Source organism: Ammospiza nelsoni, chromosome 8, assembly GCF_027579445.1.
Source record: "Ammospiza nelsoni isolate bAmmNel1 chromosome 8, bAmmNel1.pri, whole genome shotgun sequence".
NCBI classification, from domain to species: Eukaryota; Metazoa; Chordata; class Aves; order Passeriformes; family Passerellidae; genus Ammospiza; species Ammospiza nelsoni.
The window spans coordinates 20,611,975-20,631,351 of record NC_080640.1 but is presented as its reverse complement, the minus strand read 5'-3'; the positions used below and the strand labels follow the sequence as shown (position 1 = coordinate 20,631,351).

Below are 19,377 nucleotides of genomic sequence, written 5' to 3'. Positions count from 1 at the left end.
GTTTGGAGTGTCACATTATTCTCCTGAGCAATATGAAATTGGTACTTCTAGGATAAAGAATCAATTGACAGAGGAGGTTTTTTTTCCTGTGTTATTTAAAAATGTAATGTTTAAAAAGTTAAGTGGGACCATACCTAAAAGGGGGGAGGGGAGAATACTAGCAGTAAAAACAAAAGGATGACAGAACCTGTTAAAATTACCTTTATGGCATTTCCCTGACAGACCAGGGATAACAGGGAATTTTTGCTTTTGTTCCAAATTGCCTGATCCTTGGCAAATGTATGCTATTACATCCTTTCCTGGTCTTTGTTTTTCTCACCAATATTTAAGATTCTTCTTGTGGGAGAAGCTATCTTGCTATTTGGTTTGCCTGATGTAAACACGCTGATCTCAAGTTGTGATTTAGTTATTTGTTAACTAGTGTATTTTGTGTCCTAGCTTCTGCAGATGCACAGAACTTGTCAGGTCTAGCAGTGTAAGCATCATTTCTTAATTTAAAAGTTAGTTGGATTTAACACGTTTTGTTTTTATACTGCCTCTCGTTGTTAGCATTTCATGTATGCCCCGTTAGGTGGGCTTTGTTCCGCTCGGGCCTGTGCTGCTTTGCCCTTTCTCGGTTATTCCCACCCTGCAGATCTCAGCTGCTCCTGAGGGCGGGCGGCTGAGCCGTGAGGCTGCAGCAGGCGCTGCACGGGCCTCGTGTGCGGCACAGTCACTGCTGTCATGGTGCGGGGACACATCCCCTATCCATCGCAGTCACTGCTGTCATGGTGCGGGGACACATCCCTTATCCATCGCAGCCACTGCTGTCATGGTGCGGGGACACATCCCTTATCCATCGCAGTCACTGCTGTCATTTTGCGGGGCACACATCTCCTTTTGGCACTGGCTGCAGCAAAGGGGCTCTAGCCAGCGTGCGGGCCCCATTTGGCAGGCCTGGCTGGCCTCCGTTCCCCTGAGCTCTTCCCAGGTGTGTCTGGGAAGTGGCAAAGGGGAGGGGGTGGCTTTGCCTTATCGCTGAAAGCCAGTTCATTGTGCTTAATCCCCTTTAACTGCAGCAATTACCCAGTAAATAGGTGTCAGCTGGTGCTGCTTAGAGAGATGATTACTTTTGCTGCCTGATGAAACAGGAGGAAAAAAAAATCGTCCTTAGTGTTTAAAGGGAGAAGGTAAGAGTTTTATAGTTCGTTTTACTGGGACTAAAGGCAATCTGCTCGTGCCCAGAAGAAATGGCTCCTGCTATTTCGGGAGCAAAGAGACGTTCTGCTCTCATTTCTGACATAGGAGGCAGGAGCATTCATCAGGTAAGATTTCTCCTGAAGCAGGCAATCCTGTCTTGATGATCTTTGAAGATATATAGCAATATGAGCCGATAAGCACTAGGAAGGTACTCATAAAATTAGTGGTGATATCCCATGTTTTTAGGAACTCTTTTAACTAGGATAAGAGTAATTTAAACACTTGCTGAAAGCGAAATAGTCAGACTAACAGGTCAAGAATATTTAGTGTAGCATACATATGGGGCCTCTTTTATGTCTTATGTTTTAGCTGACAGCAGGGATTAGGAATGATACTTCCCTGTATTGTAATAGCTCCAGTATTGAGCTAGCAAACAGGGATAGTCCCAGAACCTTACTTCCCACTCTGCTATAGCTGTTTAAAATCTGTTCATCCTATTAGATCAAGTTTTGCTATCTTCCTACCAAAGATGAGTGTCTGAACATGTTTTTTTTCAGTTCCCTTCCAATTTATGCACATGCATAATTGTATACACAGGTAGATTACTCTGTGGGAGACTTGTAATTGATGATAGCTTTTATTTATGCCCGGGTAGATTTGCTTTTAAACTAGGATTTCTCTGCTCTCACTTGCTGGGCTAGTGGCACAGAGGCCTGGCAAAATGCTCCTGTGCTTATAGTATCTGTGAGATGTGGGGAGAGTATGAGCAGAATTGGACCCTGAATGTCAATATCCTTTCAATTTTACTATGAAAATTGTTACCTCTTATTTATGGGTAATTGATAACGTAGAAAACCAAACAGAGCAGTTTACTAATGACTGGATTTGTGATCTGGTTTTGGGTTTGCTATGGCTTTGCAGGGTGACTGCAGATAAGCCAGGTATGTGCTCTGTGCTTCAGCTTTCCCATTTGTCCATGCAGATAAGCCTGACCTCAGTAGAACTGCTGTAAGAGACTGATGAACAGTGCTGCAGAGAAGCTAAGGTGGTCTTGCTGCTGCACATCACAGGTGATTTTTTTTTTGCCTGAGAATTTGAAAGGTTTGGGACTGCAGATTAATGCACCTGGAATGCTTGTTTATTTGGGTTTGGTATACATTTATTTAAGGGTAGAGAAAGGTGATCCTTTGGGGGCACTTAAAGCAGTTTGAGTGGAGGATTATGAATTTTTCCCTTGAGATCCTTGATGCCTGAGAACTCCTCACCTGCCAGAACTCCTCACCACCTCTTTGCCTGCTGGTAAGGAATAGGAATTTACTGGTTGGTGTGTAGTGCTCTAAAGAATTTTAAGCCAATTCTTATGTACTTAACAAGTATTAGAAAACAAAAATGCATATGTTTGTGGTTTTTAAGGCAGACTGGCTACAAGGAAAGGATGGATATAATTAAGTTAATAAAATCTCATTCTGAAGGTTTCTTGTGCTATAGGAGGGTCCTCTGAAGCACTAGCGGATGAGGGAGAGGGAAAGGTGGCTGTACCTAATTTGTTACAATTTATATAATTTAACCATAATTATCTATGAATGGATGGGCAGGATGACATTTATTCACAGAAAACCATTTTGCTAATGCATCATACGACTGCATGTTGGCAGACTTGGGTTTTGGCCAGTACTTGCAATGAAATACTGTCTCATCATGGTTTATTTCTCCTTCATGCTTCTGTGGGAAAGAGTAGTGCTCATACCAACAGAGGACAGCCTGCAGAAATGGCACCAGGGCTCTGCTTCAGAGGCTTGTTTACATTGGAACGTGCTATAGGTTACATCAGAGTCAGAGCAGTGCCACTGCCGTCTGGTTGGTCCTGCTCCAGAAAGCGTTTGTTTGTTTCTTTCTTGCTACATGTCTAGTTCAAAATAAACTGAAAAAAAATACTTATACAAAAAAGGATATGTTCTATTTAAAGTGCCATTTGAAATTCATTGCTTTAGATTTAGCATATTTTTCTTGTATAAAAAAGGCCTAAACTTGGTATAGATAGTCTTAAATGGTTTTAAGAATTGTAAACAGATTTCAGTCTTGTTAATTTCAAAAAGTATTAATGCTGAAATTGTTTTATATATGGTAAGTTAGCAAGTTTTAACACCTTCTAATCTGTTATAATATCAGTAAAAATCTTCCATCCCTATTACAAAGACTATATTGAGCCTCAACAGAAACAGCAAGACATTTAATCTTCTACTTCAACTTTCCCTTTGGGAAGAAACAGGCCTGAGCCATTAAATGGAATATCCAGGCAAAGATGGTTTATGTGACCTTAAGAAAGAGAAATTGCTTCAGTGAAGTGCAATGTTACCAGCGATAGCACATGCTGAGTGAGGTAGGCACAGAGCAATATGATAAGCTGGAAGATGGGAATCATAAAGCCAAGCACTGAGGGTGGTTTGGAGTGTGAGGAAGAGAGTGGAGATGCAAGATGGGGTTGGAGGTGTCTTGCAGGTGAGTAGAGGAAGTACGTGTGAGGTAGCTAGAAAGGCAGTGAGGAGAGTGGGATGGAGAGTTGTTTTGTGGTGAAATGAGAAGGAAAGCAGGTGGATTCTGTGCCGGTGGTTTGAGGAGGGGTTTGGAGAGATGGGGCAAAAATTGGGGTAGTTTCTTCCATGGCACATTTAGCTAGAATTTTAAGCTGATACTCTTCTGCCTGTATAGCAAACTATAGTGTACAACATACCCTCCTGTCACTGATTTCCCTCCCTTGCTGTAACTGAGATAGGTTAGACTGAGGAAGAAATTTATTTTTTTTTTAACCAGACTATCAAATTGTATTTTGAAATGGTAAATCCCATTTCACAGAATGTAGTACTGGATGATAAATGCTGCAAGCACATGACACAAAGTTCTGAGCTGCCACATAGTGCATAGTCCCTCTGTTGGCTCAGATTTGATCAGCTGTTTTGAAAAGTGCAAGGTCTGTGGTAGACTGGGCATCACCTGTTGCTGCCACGCTAGCTTTGGGACGGCTGCAGGCGGGGGATGATATTAATCTGATGTGAGCACTGTGGCACTTGTTTGGGTTAACTCAACAGAATGCAATCACGTGTTAAATATGTGCTGCTGGGTATTTTGGCAGCATAGACCTGTGAGATGGGACTGCAGGTGGTGGGAGCAGCTGCCTCATCCACCTCTGCTGAGGTGGGGGTGCTGTCAGCCAGAGGCAGAACAGGCTTTTGAAGCATGCTAAGATATGATTGCTCATAGCTTTGTCTGTTTTTCTTCAGTTACTTGATTCACCTGCTAACATGGGTTTAACAGGCTTGCAGAAGTCTGATCAGTGCTTCAGGTGAAAATTGATAAGCTGAAGATTAAAAATCCTCTATAAATGTGTCCATAAACCACGATTTTTGAGCTTTTCAAACTTTTTAATAGAGGAGCATGTTCCTGTACAGCAAATCTACATATTGCATTGCTTTTTGGAGGGTCTTCTGAGAGTTATTCACAAGATGCCAGCAATCCTCTGACAGCAGGATGGGAAGCAGTACTTTGCCAACATGAGGCCTTATTCCCTGAGCACCTGCTTTCCCTTTGCTTTCCCTTTTCTTCTGTCGCTTTTGACTGCTCCAGGTCCCAGTCCTGTTAACCTGTCCCACATGTTCTCTCTCTGCGGCGCGGTGGGTTCTTTCTCCAGAGCTGATCCAAAAGCAGGACCGTGTCATAGCACTCCCGGACTGCTGTCCACTCGTCCAGCCTCCCCTGAGAATAAATGTTTCTGTGATGTGGCTTCATATCCCATTCTGGCTTCCTACTACAATTTCCTCCACCGCTTTAGCGCAGCAAATTGCACCGTGCGTGTTTGTGTTTCTCGGGAGGCTGCTGCCGGCGATGCCACAGCAGCGGCAATCCCTACCTGCTGCTTTCCTGGGCATCCCACCCGGGAGCGCTGCCGGGCAGCCCCGGGGCCACGGCGGCACCGCCGGTGCCCGCGGCCGCGGGGAAGCCCCGGCCACGTGTTGGAGCGCGGGGCGCGGCCGGGCCGCGGGACCCCGGCCCGAGCGCAGCCCGGCGCTGAGGCGGGCGGGGCCCCGCGCCCCTCCCTCGCTCCGTCCCTCCCTCCCCGCGGAAGATGGCGGCCGGGCGGCGCGGCGGCGGCGGCTCCCCCAGCGGCCGGACGGACGCGCAGCGCCCCGGAGCCGGCGGGCCGCGACCGGCCTGAGCGCTGCTCGCGGCGCCGGGGGACGCCCGTCCGCTCTCCCTCCGGGACCCGTGCCCTGCCCGCCCGGCGGGGCCTCCTTGCGGCAGGTGAGGTGGAGGAGGAGGGCAGCGCGGTGGCGGCGGCCCGGCCCGCTCCGGCTCGGAGGGCGGTGGGGCTGAGCGAGCGGGGCCGGGGGAAGTTGTGCCGGCCGGGGGCGATGGTCACGGGTGCGGGCGGTCTGTGAGGGGCGGCCGGAGCGTGGGAGGAGGCGGGGGGGCCGGCCCGGGCCGGGCGGTGCGGAGGGCGCTGCCCCCCGCCCTGGAGCCACCTGTGCGGCCGGGGGACCCCGCCGGGAGCCCACTCCGGGGGACCCGTGCCCCAGCGCTGTGCTCCGTTGCCGGCCGTGCCCGGGGCCGAAGGTTTCGCAGCCTTTCACGGCTGCTTTTGTCGTGTCGGGTGCTGGGCCCCCGACACGCGGCTGGGATTGGCACCCCTGCCCCATCGCGGCTGCCGCCCCTCGGAGCCCCCGTGCTCCGGCCGCCGGCGGGGAGCGGGGTCCTGGGCTGGAGCTGCGCTCCCGGCCTCGCTCCAGCTTTGTTTACCCCGCGGCGTCGCGCCGCAGGCGCCGAGGCTGCGGAGTACGGCGGGACCGGCGCCCGAGTAGTCGGCGTGCACCGGGTCAGGGGATGCTCTGTCCCCGTGGCGAGGCTGTGGCTGCACTGCCCGTGCTGCACACGCTGCTCTCGGGGGGCTGCGCTCAGAGCAGGCCAGCCGCGGGCGCAGTTGTGGTATTATAAAGACACAACAAAAATTACATAGAGAAAGCTAATGGAACGTGAGAAATCGCTCCTGTAGTATTTCCCATCATATTTTAGTTGTTAAAACATTTTGACAGAGGTAAAGTGATACATAAAAGCATGAGACATCCCTGTTTGCTTATGCAAGAGTGAGTAAAGAGTGTTGCCTGAATTAGAAGTGAGCAAATGTCACACCTCTGAATTCAGCCACAAGTTAAGCTACTCCACACTGGGATCCTTTGTGACCAATTTTGCCAAGGAAGTATTCAGAGTTGTTAATAGTATGTGCATTTCTCATTAGGAAATGTAACTTTGTCCTTTGTGGCAGAGGTAAACTAGAAACTTCTGATGAATTGTTCAGGTTATGTGCAGTCAATTATCTGTGGTAATTGGGCTGAGAAATTTTGGATGATGGCGGTATAGGGGGCGTGTTGTACAAAAACACCCCAAGAGCCAGAAAAAATTAGAAGCTTAGCATCAAACCAAGAGTTCATTGGCCTGGGTACCTACACGTGCTGACATTGCCCATGTGAGCTGGCTCAGCACCTGGACAGTGATCCCAAAGCCAAGCCCTCTAGAATTGCACAAAGACACGTGGGGTGCTCCATCCACAGTGGGTTTGTGCAGTATTTCTTCATTGGGCTTCTCAGTGCAGCTGTTTTCATGGCACTGAGATCACTGATCTGCTGACAGAATGGACAAAGAAAAGCATTTTAGTTTGTTCTTCACCCTGCACAAAAGTGATTGTGATGTGTTGAGATTGTTGGTTCCAAAACCAGCCAGACTCCAGTAGATCAGTTTTGAGCCAGTGGAAAATCTGTGTGCTTAAGTCTGGCAACCAGCATAAAATGGTCTAAAAACTTTCTCCCGTCAGCAGCTGTGAACAAGTACATATCTCTTACAGTTATTATCTTGTTCAGTAGCTGCTTCTTAAATTTTTCTTCCTTATCCCAAATTCCTCTCTTTGTTCTTCCCTTTTAGTTTTTGCTCTCCCCTAAGCACATGGTAGTGTTTTCCTTGCTGCTTCTTGAGCATGGTTTTGTAATGGGCCTTCTCTTCCTCTGTTTCAGTATTTGTTCATTCTTTGTAAAACTGTGGTTTTGCATGTATATATGAACTATGAAGAACTGGGATTTTCAAAAAAAAGCTCAGAATGAGCTGTGAGCAAGGACACAGAGCAGGAGTAGTGGTACATGTGTCCATATTAAATTTTTTGCTCCAGTTGCAAAAATTACTTTTGCTTTTGGTATGGGTTCTCAGACTGGATGTCAGAATGGAGAGTGAGGGGCAATCTGGCAGCAAAATGAGATTATGATACAGAAAAATTGAGAGTCAGTGTTTTGAGGTATGGCGTAATATGAGCAATTGTTTATCAGGATGTGAGCATGTGCCTGGGCAAGCTGGGTCTCCCAGCAGCATCTAGCAGTGCGGTGATGGTGGGATCTGCTGCATGGATTTTGGATAAACTTTCACTGTTGTGCCTAACCTTCAGTCTGATCTGCATCAGAATTCATGTAGGGGCCTGGTAAAAATAGCTTGAGCCTACTTTTGTATTTACATTTGTAATTCCATGGGGGTCTTTGGTGTTTTTTTTGTTGTAACGGGGGAAGGGGAAATAATGAAATGCAGCTAAGATTTCGATGTGCCCTGAACCACATCCTATCTCCCCATCACTGAGCCTTGTTTCAGAGGACTGAATGACTGTCTCAGATCTCTCTGTGGTGTATCTGCAGTATGTGGGGATTGTCTGAGCAGAGCTGCACAGATAAGATAATCCATTTCATTTTAATTGGCAGAGTTGTTTACACATGATCTCTTGCTCATTTTCCTCTTTTAAAAGAATGCATATCCATCCCTGATTATAGCTCAGGTCAAAATCCCTCAGCACACGTAGCAAATCTCCTTTAATTGGTCTCATTTAGCTCTCATAAGGTTGTGTTTTAATTCTCGCTCTTCTGAATCCTTTTCCCCAATCTGTAATGTAATTTATTACAGGATATTTTATAGACAGGGGAGCAGCCTCTGGCTGTCAGCAGCCTTTGCAGTGTATCAAATTTCCAGCTCAACAGGCAGCTGCAGTGGAGTTTGTGGGTGTAAGGCAGCGATGCTGCAGCAGCAGCACACAGGCAGTCAGTGGTGGTGGCACTGGGCATGAGAGCAGGGTTTGTCCTGGATTCTGGAGATAATTGGAATGAATACTCCTGCTTGCTCTCTCTGCTTCTCTAGTTTTATTCTTGCCTTGCTGATGCAGGGGTCTTTGAGTTCAATTTTTTTCTTTCTAGCTGTCTTTCCAATCACTTTGTTTCGAGGCAAACACATCCAAGTTGCTGCTGTTTTCTGATGACAGGCTTTGAGCAGTGCAGGGATGGTGAAAGGCAGGTACTGGAAGTGCATTTTTAGATGGGCCAAAGCAACATTAGCTGTCTTTAGAAAATCCCCTGTGACTTTGCTGAGCACCGTTGCTTTGGTTAATTGAACATAATGCGCAGAGGTGAAGCTGTGTATTTCATTATGCCTGTGCTGAGCACTTCACCTCTGGCCTGTAGCAGCGCAGTCTGCAGGCACCCTGCGCTGTGCAGCTCCTGCCTGATCGCTGCCTCTTCTGGCATCAGCTCTGAAAGGCTCAAAGTCTGGCTTTTTTCTTTTTTGAGCTCTACCCTCTGCTTTTACACTGGCAATTTCCCCACTACAGTAAAATCTGAAGGGACCATGTGCCTCTGCTTCAGCTGCTGGAGATGGCAGACTGCGTTGTGCATCAGTGAAGGTGCAGACAGACTTTTTGCTTTGCTGATCCTGCTCTGGAAGCAGGAATCTCCAGTAGAGCTGTGGAGCACAGTTATAGCTTAAATCACCACTGAAAGATTTAGTGGAGTGGACAGATCAGAGCCCTACCTGTTCTTCCTGCATAATGATTTTTGAAGGTCTTTGTCCTCTGACAGTTGCTGTTTGGGGACTGTTTTTCAATATAGACCCTTATCCTGAAAGGAAATTATATAGATCACTAGACTCAATCCATATGTGCTCTGTTAAAAAATGCAGTAGAACTCTCTAGACATGAGTGATGAATTAATCTTCTGATGGAGGAAGATACCCTCCATCACATTCTTGCCTGCTCTAATATTTTTTAGTAAGCTAACTGATTTATCAGTGAATGTGAGGGATTTGGTAAGATTGTAAGTGCAGTTTGGATCTTCTCAAAATATTTGTGGCTTATGCTGGGCAGTATAACAAGGTCTGTTTTCACAGAAGTGGGATTTGCTATTTGCTTGTTTTCTAAAGCTGCCCAAACTCTTCAAACAAGGAGAAGGGATGGGAGCATGCTCTCTCTCTCTAGACTCAGCCTGTTTTTGAATTTGTCAAGGAAAATAAAAAAAAGAAAAAGGACAGCTTCATGCAGCACTTGCTTATGTAGTAGCAACACCAAGAAGGTGTTTGGAAATACCTGACTCTTCCAAATGTGTTTGTAGCTGTGTGTGACCACAGCCATTCTTCCTGCTGGGGTTGCAGATGTGGAGTATCAACAGTGCTTGCAGCTCTTCTCAGGCTGAAATGTTACCACCTTAACTTAGTCTGTGATAGTGCCCTCTTCTTTCTGTTAAGTGAACTTTATATTTGTCATTAAATACAAATTATGAAGTTATGCATTAAAAGTAACAGCAGTTAGAGACCAACGTTCATATTTTTTTCTCCAAAATCACAGGAGGTAGAAGAGGGAGAGATAGATTTTGTCCTTTGCTCAGTGTACAGGGCTTGTGCTGGTCCTAGTGCCGGTAATCCCTGTGCTTTGGGTGTCTCACTCTGCACTTAACATGTACAGCAATTTGTCACATTTAAGTGTGGAATGGAAGTGAGGGGCTGTGGGATACAGTTGTACTGCACTAGTACTGATCAGTTTTCTCTCAACACTGCAGTGCATTATTCTGAATTCTTTTTTTTTCCCCTTTAGAAATATCTCCATTAGTAGAAAAGATTGTCCAGGGCATTCTCAGGAAAGCCAGAGACAGCAGAGTCTGTCCCCTCCTCTCTTACCTCCCCATCCAGTACAGCCTCAAAGAGGAGGATGCCTCCTCAGGGAGGGTTTCCATGGTCAGGGAGAGAGCCGGTTATAAAGCTGCATGTGTTAGATGGTACACCAGCAAGCCATAGCCCTCTCCAGAGCCAGGGGTGACTGCTGATTTTATTTATTGATGTGTGTTTTTTCTCTATATTCAGTTGTTGGATTGGGAGCTGGGTTGGCATAACTGATGGAAGAGGGAAGGAGTAAAGAGGGACAGCAAAATGACAATTTTATCCCTACTTAATCGCTTTTTGCAGTCCTGGTCTGCCATCTGGTCAGTCTCTTTGAAAGCATACAACCCTGTCCTTACTCCTCCCTTTGTTTCTCCAGTCTCCTACATCCTTCAGTCCTGTGTCAGGAGCTCTCCAAGAATATTACACTCCTGAGTGGTTTGTGTTGTGTCAGGACCATTAGATTAGCTGATGGAGAAACTTGTTTTCCTTTGATCGTATTTAGTTTTACGGTTCCAGATGATTCCATTAGCCTAATATTTTATTGGTCTTTAAGCTTGTCTCTAATTAATGCTAATTTGCTTGGCAGTACTTCTGAAGTAAAATCAGAGCTTGCACGTGGGTTTTTAGAGCTCTTCAACAGATCTTAACTCTCACATTTTCAATCACTTTGGTATTAATTCCTCAAAGGAAACAGTGGAATGATAGGCCTTAGCTGTTCTACGTTGTGAGTAGTAGAGTTCAATTTTGAAGAGCAGAGAAACTTGAGATTTACTTCAGAAAGGTTAGAAGAACCACAGAACATTTACAAATGTCTATTTTTGTTTTAAGAACCTCTTACTGAATGACTTTGCTTGTGCCCTTCAGCCTTTACTGGTGCTTTAGAGTAAATGGAAAATTTTGTATCACAATGGGCTTTTAAAACAGTCAGATCTAGCTTCTCTTGGATGATGAGAGTTGGACTCATCTGATTACATGTGGAAATATAATATGTAAATACAGCTCAAGTGTCCACAACTGAGCTGGGCACTGTAAGTTCCCTTTATGTTAAGGGTATGTTTGGGCACTGTTCATTTCCAAATCTACCCTAAAGTAGATGTCCACATTTATTGGGGTGAATCACTTGCTGGAAGTTCTTTTTTGCTTTTCCACTGAATATATTAAAAACTGAGAGTGTCACTCCAGATGTCAGCAGGATAAGTATCTGAGCAGAAGCTGAGTTGAACACCTTCCAGAGTGACAACTAACTTGCTTGTTGTCCTGGACTGCTTTTTAGTGCAGCATTTTTAATATTGTCAGTATTAATTATGTAAATTTGCCTCTTCTGATCCTAACTACCTTTTCCATATTTAGAATGTTTTTTCTGTACGTTTATCTTTTTAAGCTAATGCTTACATGGGGATTCTGTGACACTCACACTTTATTCTGAAAGCTTTTGCAAGTGCTGACTGTTAGGGCTTGTTCTGCTGCTGTCGATTGTCTTTGCCCATGCCTCTGAGATGAAGTTGTTCAACAGCCAGGATTCCATTGTAAGTGGTAACCAGGACCTTACTGTGGTCCTGGACAGCCATCCTGTCCCTGAGAAATCAGACCAAATCATGGATGGGTCTTTGATTCAAAATCTAGCTGCAGAGATTGTAGTTGACTCTAAGTGAGGAGAATGTCAAAATGTCAGGTACAGCCCAGTGACTTTTTTCTGTCAAGAGAGCAGTTTCTGTGCTGCACAATCTGGGTTTTGCACTGCTGGAAGCTTAACCTTGACCAAATGGTGAGGTCAGGTTTGGAGTGGCCCAGCACAGTGGCACATAACAAGACTGAGATGAATAATGTAATTTCACAGCAAGTTGAATACCTCTTAATATTTAATGGCCCAAGATGAACAAGGAGCACAGCAAGACTGGGAACTCTTGTGCAGTTTATTAAAAGGCAGAAATTTCAGTGGAGAAAATTTTGGTGTTTTGTCTAACCCCTTAAAATACCATCATCTTGCATCTATCATCACCCATGTTTTGTTTGTGTTTCTTTTCTGGACATCACCTGTGTGTAGGTCAGTTTCAAGTAGAGAGATGTCTTTGAAGTGGTGTCCTTTGTCTCAGCAGTGGAGCTACAGAACTGAAATCATCATCACCTAACTGCTGGAGAACTGCTTGTCCTCCATTTATTGAGGGCTGTAGAGGTATTAAAAAGAGCAGACAGAAACTAGTGTAGACATTGCATTGTTCAACACAGAGTGTCTGTGTGTGAGGGCTGCTGCAGCTCCCTGTTTCACCAGCTGTGTGAATCCACTTTCAGGAGAACTATGTGAACTATTGTAGTGTTAAACTTGCTTTTTCAGTGGGATAAGGTGGGATCCTGGCCCAGTCCAGCAGTTGTGAGGAGGCAGACTCATTTCAGCACTGAAGACTGGCATAAATTGTTGGTCTCCATGTCTGATCTATTGTTCAGAACAGCTCTGAAACATTCAGTTTTCCCTTGTCCCCCATTTTGGTTACAAATAATGTGTTTAATTTGTTACTTGTAATTTCATTATTTTTATTTTTAATTAGATGCTCTGGATTCAGAAGCTCAAAATGAATGTGCCTTACTTTTGGCTGAGTCATAATCATCTTCCTCATAAGCAGAGATCTGTCACTGTCTCCTGATTTAGTTTTGTCTGGAGACTTCTATCCATATCCTTCCTTTATGTTCCTTTTTCTGATCTGGTCCTTTTCCTGATCCTGTTGTTGGATGTGAATGAGCCTACTTTCCTGAGTCAAGGCTACCATGAAAGCTGCTGTTATCATGTGCTCACATCTAGATTTAGTATCCTGGAACTGTGCGTGGAACAGGGTGTGTTTCCATGGCCCAAGTCCACATAAACATATAAACACAAAGCTTTCTGTAGGAAAACTTGCTTTGCCTCAAACAAAATATTGATGTTTGCCTTTCCCAGCATTACTTATAAATACAAATTCCTCACTAACCACACGCGATGCTGCAGTGCCTGTGGTGGCAGGCAGAGCTTGAAAGTTCTTTTTGGTCTTGCACTGTGTATGTGGGCAGGTTAAGAGCAAACTGGTGTTCAGGGATTGTCATAATTGCAGTTGGTGCTGAATGTAAGGTTTCTCTGGGGTTGTTCACTCTTGCATGCAGTAGAGCTATGGTATAATTATTTCTGTGTTAGTCTTAGCATTTTCCTGTTGCTGAATGAAAACAGGGTGAGGATGCCCTTTGAACACACTCCTCTTGGTTGCATTTAAACTGATACTGCTGCTGAGGAAAGCAGTCCAATCCTGTAGTGGTGCTTCTCTGTATTGGTGCAAGAACTCGGCAAGGAGGATCAGGAAATTCATGTGGAAATTAAAGTAACAGAACAAAACAAACCTCCTTTTTTGCTATGATATCATTCTCCAGAAGGGAAATGTTGCTGTAAGAAACCCAGTCAGGCTCAAATGCTCTTGCAGGGGCACAGCACAGAGTACCTTGAGGATAAGATGAACTGATGGCATGCCAGGGCAGCTGTCTTTAGGGGAGAGGAGTGACCACCTAAAGACATGCCAGATGGTCACTTCAGTACAGTTTCACATGGTGTAAGCTGAAGAGCAGTCTTGTGCTTCTTCTCTCTGCATCAGTCCTGCAAAGTTTTTAAATCTAGGTTAGCCTTAATTAACAGTGGTCATGGGAAACTCTGTACCAAACAGCAGGATAAGAGCCAAGCTGCATGCTGCAGTCCTTCATTGCTGCCTGTTCTTCTCCACCTCTAATTGGACACTGGATTAATTTTTATATCACTGATTTCTTGTAAGGGGTAAGATTGAAGAAGTAATAGCAATAGTAGTTTCTGATGAAAATGGGTCCTGAGGAAGAGCAAAGTAGTCTTTTTGGCCAAGGTGCAGACGAGCACTGAGTTCACATGTTCTGCACTTTTTTTTTTTTTTTTTTTTTTGCATCTACTCCAAGACTTCCCAGCCTCTCTGATGAGCAGTGCTGTATTATCTTTATGGTCCTGTGCAATTTACCAGAACAACATGACATGTTATGTCAGAAAACTAGTTATGTTTCTATGGAATTAATCTTGGGCTTGGTTTTTTCCATATTTTGTTGGGGAAAAAAAAACCCAACCAAAAACAAACAAAGAAAAAACCAAGCAAAACAATAGCAGTGTTTCTGTGTTTTCCTCCACAGTTTTTTCTAGCACCCTTGCACAGACAGTTTGTCCCATGACACTGTTCTGGACAGATCTTTGAGGACTGAAATTGTTGGGAGTGCTCAGGCCCCTTCCCCTTCCTGAAATTGTATCTTCCTGAAATGCATCCTGTGCAAGGGTGAAGATCAGCTCCAGGCAGTGCTGGGAGACAGGGCAGTGGAAACTGATCCAGTGTCTGCATGGAAGCCAGACTTTTCTTGAAGGGTATGTCTGTAAACTCTTTGGTCTTAAAGTATACTGAGTACTTCTAAAAATGAAGAAAGAATAAAAATACAGTCAAACATGTCTTCATACAGCTCTAGGGCGTAAACCACAAATGCAAGATTCTGATTTTCCCTGTCATTAGGCTTTATCTGGAGAGAGCATTTGGTGGGGATACAGATGTGATTTGATTTTCATGAGTTAGTGATTTAGAAACCTCATGTTTGATCTTCTGGGATGGGATGGGCAACACTGAGCTTGAGAGTGAGTGTTGAGCGTGCTGCTCGTTTTGTTCTGTGTTCACAACTCTTTGGCTCTGGTGTTACACAGTCTCTGCTAGCTGCTCTCTGCTGGGACACTCAAACTTTTCCTGGGGCTCTGTGGAGTTCCATCCTCATTTGCAGTCATGACCTTTAACCGCGGGTGTCTTCCAGTGGAGCTGTGAAACTGCTGACAGAGCTGGGGAAGTGGTTGCAATGCCTGTGAGCACAAATGCCAGGACTTTCATGGTAGCCAGAATAACGTGAGGGAGCTCTCAGCCAAATGAAGTATTGAAACCTTTTATGCACAGACATCAGGATATAACACTCGTCTTAAAATTTCAATTTCATAAAATTAATTATCCTTAGGTAATACTTTTTAGAAAATCTTACCTAGCTTGATTCCATCTGTCTTGAAGGAAAAGAAAGGAAATGCAGGAAGAAATGTGGATTGGCAGGGTTTTTTCATGTAAAGGTATGGGCACAAGCTTGCTACTGCGGGGAAATTCATCCTGTGAATGTGAGGAGACTTCTTATCCCTCTTTTCTGCTTGGAAGGTTGGCTTCACTGAGACTGCAGAAATCAGTGTGGAATACGGGAAAAAAAGAGGAATGAGCTTTGACTAATACTGATCTGAATCTAACTTTGAGTTGGTAATACTGGTGCAGAGCATTCTTTGTCCTATCACTGTCACCCAAGATCATCTTAAACTGTGATGAGAAAGTGTCACACAAAAATTCTTAGAAATGTTGGTTAATTATTATTGGGTTTGGAAATGACAAATTCTAGGAAGCAGTCCTTGAGAGCAGTGAGTGCAATACTTTTTCCCCTGTTACAGTTGCTCAGATATATTGTCTCTCTCTTGGGGAGCAAGTCATACAATGCATTTTTTTGGCTTGGTAAGCTTCTTGCATGAGGTCAGCATTCCCATTACACTGCTAACCCAGCATAGTCATGCTTTAAATGTACTAGCTGCAGAGGTTGTACATGACTACTGACTTTTTTGAGTGGTACAATATTAAATATTCAGCTTGAGGTCTTTTATTCATTGGCAGTGCCAAGTGCTGTAAAAATTCTGTGCCTGTATAACGTGGCTCGTATTTGGCATAACTAATCACTGCTAGGGTTTAAAACCTTTGTGTATAGTGCATCTGGGAGCAGGTAGCTGTAAGACTGGGCAGAGGAATCCCCTTACTTTTCCTTCTTCAGTAAAAGCTCTTTCTTAATATAAAGGTCCAGTTGCTGCTATTTCTTGTATAATGTGCAAAGCACAGCAGTATGTGGGCAGCAAACTAATGCAAAGTGTTCTCCTGTCTAGTGTTTCATTGTTCTTTCTGCCTGAGGCTTTGCAACCTTGGTCTTTTTTAGTTAAAATCTTTAAACAATGGATTATCTGTTTTCTCAGGCTTTAGAGGATTTGATGTAGCAGTCACCCTTAGGCATTTGGCTCAAGATTACAGCAATAAATGCATTCATCAGAGCCCCCTGGCCCTTCCAAGAGCCAGGCAGTCATAAGATTATCTCTGCCATATTCATCTACTTCTAACTCCAGTGAAGTGTGTCACCCTGTTAAGAATTCGAGTGAAGTCCTGTTCTTCCTGAGCATTTGCACTCAGATGGTTTGTAAGAAAAGGGGGGGCTGTGTGTGGTGAGGTTGAGAGCACCTGCAGTAGGCAGACTTCATTCTTGCTGTGATGTTGGCTTTCACAGCATTACCAATTTGTACTTTCCAGGAGATCAGAAACCTTTTTGGAAAACCAGCTTTGCTTCTTTTCCCCCAAGGTCCGGCAGTCCAAAAATTTCATATGGCTTTAAAATTTTGACATTGGAATGTAATTTTAATCAATATTGACATTTCTGATCTTTGTGTGCCAGCTGCTGTTTTTCTGCACGGTTCTGGGGCTGGAGGGCCCTGTGCCAGGGATTACAAAGCAGTTGCCACCCAGCTGTGATACCTGACGTGGCAGTTTCTGTAAGAGTGCTTCCCCATTGCACTCTTTAAACAGTCGACTGTGATGTTTTTCTTCTGTTACTGTGAGATCTAAGGTAGTTTACAGATATTGGCCATTCTGCTGTGTTGCTTTGGAGAAAGATATCCGCTGTCAGAAGAACACCCAAAGGTCAGTTTCAGTAAAAAGCTACATTTTCTAAAGGGGTTTATTTCTGGGTAGAAGAGCTGTTTGTTGTGTGCCTTTGCATGGGCAGTGCTTTGCATGGTGGGGCTTCTAAAAAGAAGCTTTATCTCGGGCAAGTTCAGTTGCCAAAAGAGAAATGTTAGACCGGGAATTGACAGATGACCAGAGAGGACAGGCAAGTGTGGCATGAGGAATGTGAGAAGGTTAGATGGAAAGAATGGATTTTGGAGAGAAAGGAAGATGTAGTACTAAGATGCAGATAGCAGGAGTAGACACAAAGCTTTGCAGCATCTTCCTGTGCCCTGGGTGGAATGTAGGTCTCTGAATCTGAAGACATGGCTGTCAGAGAATACCAAAAACCTCTTGGCAGTGCTGCTTCAGTTCTGAAGTGCTTCTACCCTGAGAACAACCACCTATAGTTCTATAACTTCTAGTTAGCTCAGGATACCCCTGTGGCTTAACAGATGGTTGCTCAGCCTGTGTGATACCAGTGGGATGCTTGTGTAGTGGAGTTTGTAATTCGGGATTTTGCTTTAGGGTGGAAAATGTAAACAGGAGGAGGGACACACATAGAGACGTGTATGGATGTACACTACCACATTCAGAAGGTGGTGAGGACAAACATAAGATAGAACATATCAGAATTTATTTTGTTTGAGCAACGTTATGTCCCTCTTAAATGAAACAAGTTCTAACTTGCATGAATCATAAAAATACAGTGGAAAAATTAATTTTTTCAAAATGTGTTCATTTCATTCTACCATCTATATATGCTTTATTGTAATTACCATAAGGAAGAAAGCATGCTACAGATTGAGGGTTGTTTTCTGTCTTCTGGTATTAATTGACCTTTTGGAATCAAACAGTATGAGTGATCTCATCATTAGGCCTATCAGAGACATCCTTTAATATTTTGAAAACTGTTGAATCATCTGGAATTGTTCTTCTAATAAATGAAGAGATTATTTGACCCAAGTAGAACCCTGATGGCTAACATCAGGGAGCTAATACTAGATCTCTTTAGCAGTACTTAGATATCCATCCATGTTTTCGAATTGTCAATACAAGAAAAGCTGAAATCAAGTAAAAGTACCTTTGGAGATGGATAGCAAGATATTTAATCTATTTCAGGGACACCATTAATTGCAAGCGATGAATTAATGGCTATGTGAGGCTTTTTAATGGGAGAGAGGGTCACATGACTCCTGTTCAGGTTTTCAGGTGATGGAGAGGAAGCCAGCCAGCACACTGATGAGGTTTGGTTTTGCTGCTCTAAGTAGTTCTGGCCAGATCAGGACAGGAGATCCAGTTAATGACAGTGAAAAGTATAAGAAAATGCTTTATTTAGCTGTCCTAATAGTTTATGGTGGATGAAGAGATCAAATTACTACATTGGAATCTCAAGTGGGTTGCTCGTTGTATTTCTTTCTTTCTGTCACTTAGTTGAGTAATCTGAATTTTTATGTGTTGTTGGGCTTTTTTGTATGTTGCTGTTGTTGTTGTGGATTTTTGTATGTGCTACCTCAGATTTTTATAAAACAGCATCATGAGGACACCAGCTGCTTCAAGCTTGACATTCTGCAGGTAGGAATCATATATAAAGGCAAGTTCAAAAGAGCAGCACTCCAGTGAATAGCTAATTCATCCAGCTGTTCCAACCACCAAGGGAGGCATGAATCTTTCTGGTATACCACAGCTGTGCTGCCATGCTCAGAAAGCTTTGTATTTATCATCATTCCTTGTGATAATGGTATTGCTGGTCCTGTTGTTCCTAGGCCTGGGTGTTGAGCTGTGAGGAAGGTGCTCTAAGCTCTGCCCTTCAAGCCTTAATGCAGGGGCATGTAAAGGGTAATCCTGCTGTTTAGAAACACAGGCAGAGAATGTGCAGTGCCTGCATTGTCAGTATCTTTCCTACTGATTGCAGCATCTTTATGAATTACTGTGATTGCAGAGTCATTTCTATTTTTGAAATTGTTTCTTTGTAAAAAAGATCTTGTAAAAGGGATATTGATGATTTTTTGTTTGAAGTAGTGGCTTAGTTAGAGATACCTTGCTGTCATCAGAAAAGGAAATTGTCAGTTTTACTGGGAAATAACAAATTCATTTCTGGCCAAAGGAAATATATTCCACTCAGTACACAAATTAATGTGTGGAATGTATTGCTACAGTACATCATTGAGGTTAAAAATGTGTAGGGTCAAAAGTAATCTGATATTTATGTGTCAGTTATATGGACAAATCCTGCAAATTAAAACACTTTTTAAGGTCTTCTAGACAGCTTCCTTGAGCTCAAGATATCCATAAGTATAAACAATAATAAGAAGGACTACTTTTCCTTATTCCTATTTTGCAAATTTGTCTTTAAGGCTTTCTTCTGCTAGTCTTTGAAATACCTGGAGCTGGACAGTACAGGTTGTAGGAA

General features: G+C 43.9%; 1 protein-coding gene across 6 annotated transcripts in view; it reads left to right on the top strand.

Annotated features, from left to right (window-relative positions):
• Positions 1-1,177: 1,177 nt before the first annotated feature.
• The window catches only part of NDST2 (N-deacetylase and N-sulfotransferase 2), a 130,493-nt gene continuing 112,293 nt past the window's right edge, over positions 1,178-19,377 (top strand). Inside the window, exons 1-3 of one of the 6 annotated variants that reach the window (XM_059476687.1) lie at positions 1,178-1,304; positions 2,162-2,249; positions 2,348-2,478. The gene's annotated coding sequence lies outside the window, so the exon portion shown is untranslated. Of the gene's footprint in view, positions 1,305-2,161; positions 2,250-2,347; positions 2,479-5,301; positions 5,476-19,377 lie in introns of those variants that run through there. The other 5 variants (XM_059476691.1, XM_059476692.1, XM_059476689.1 and 2 more) reach the window with 5 other exon arrangements.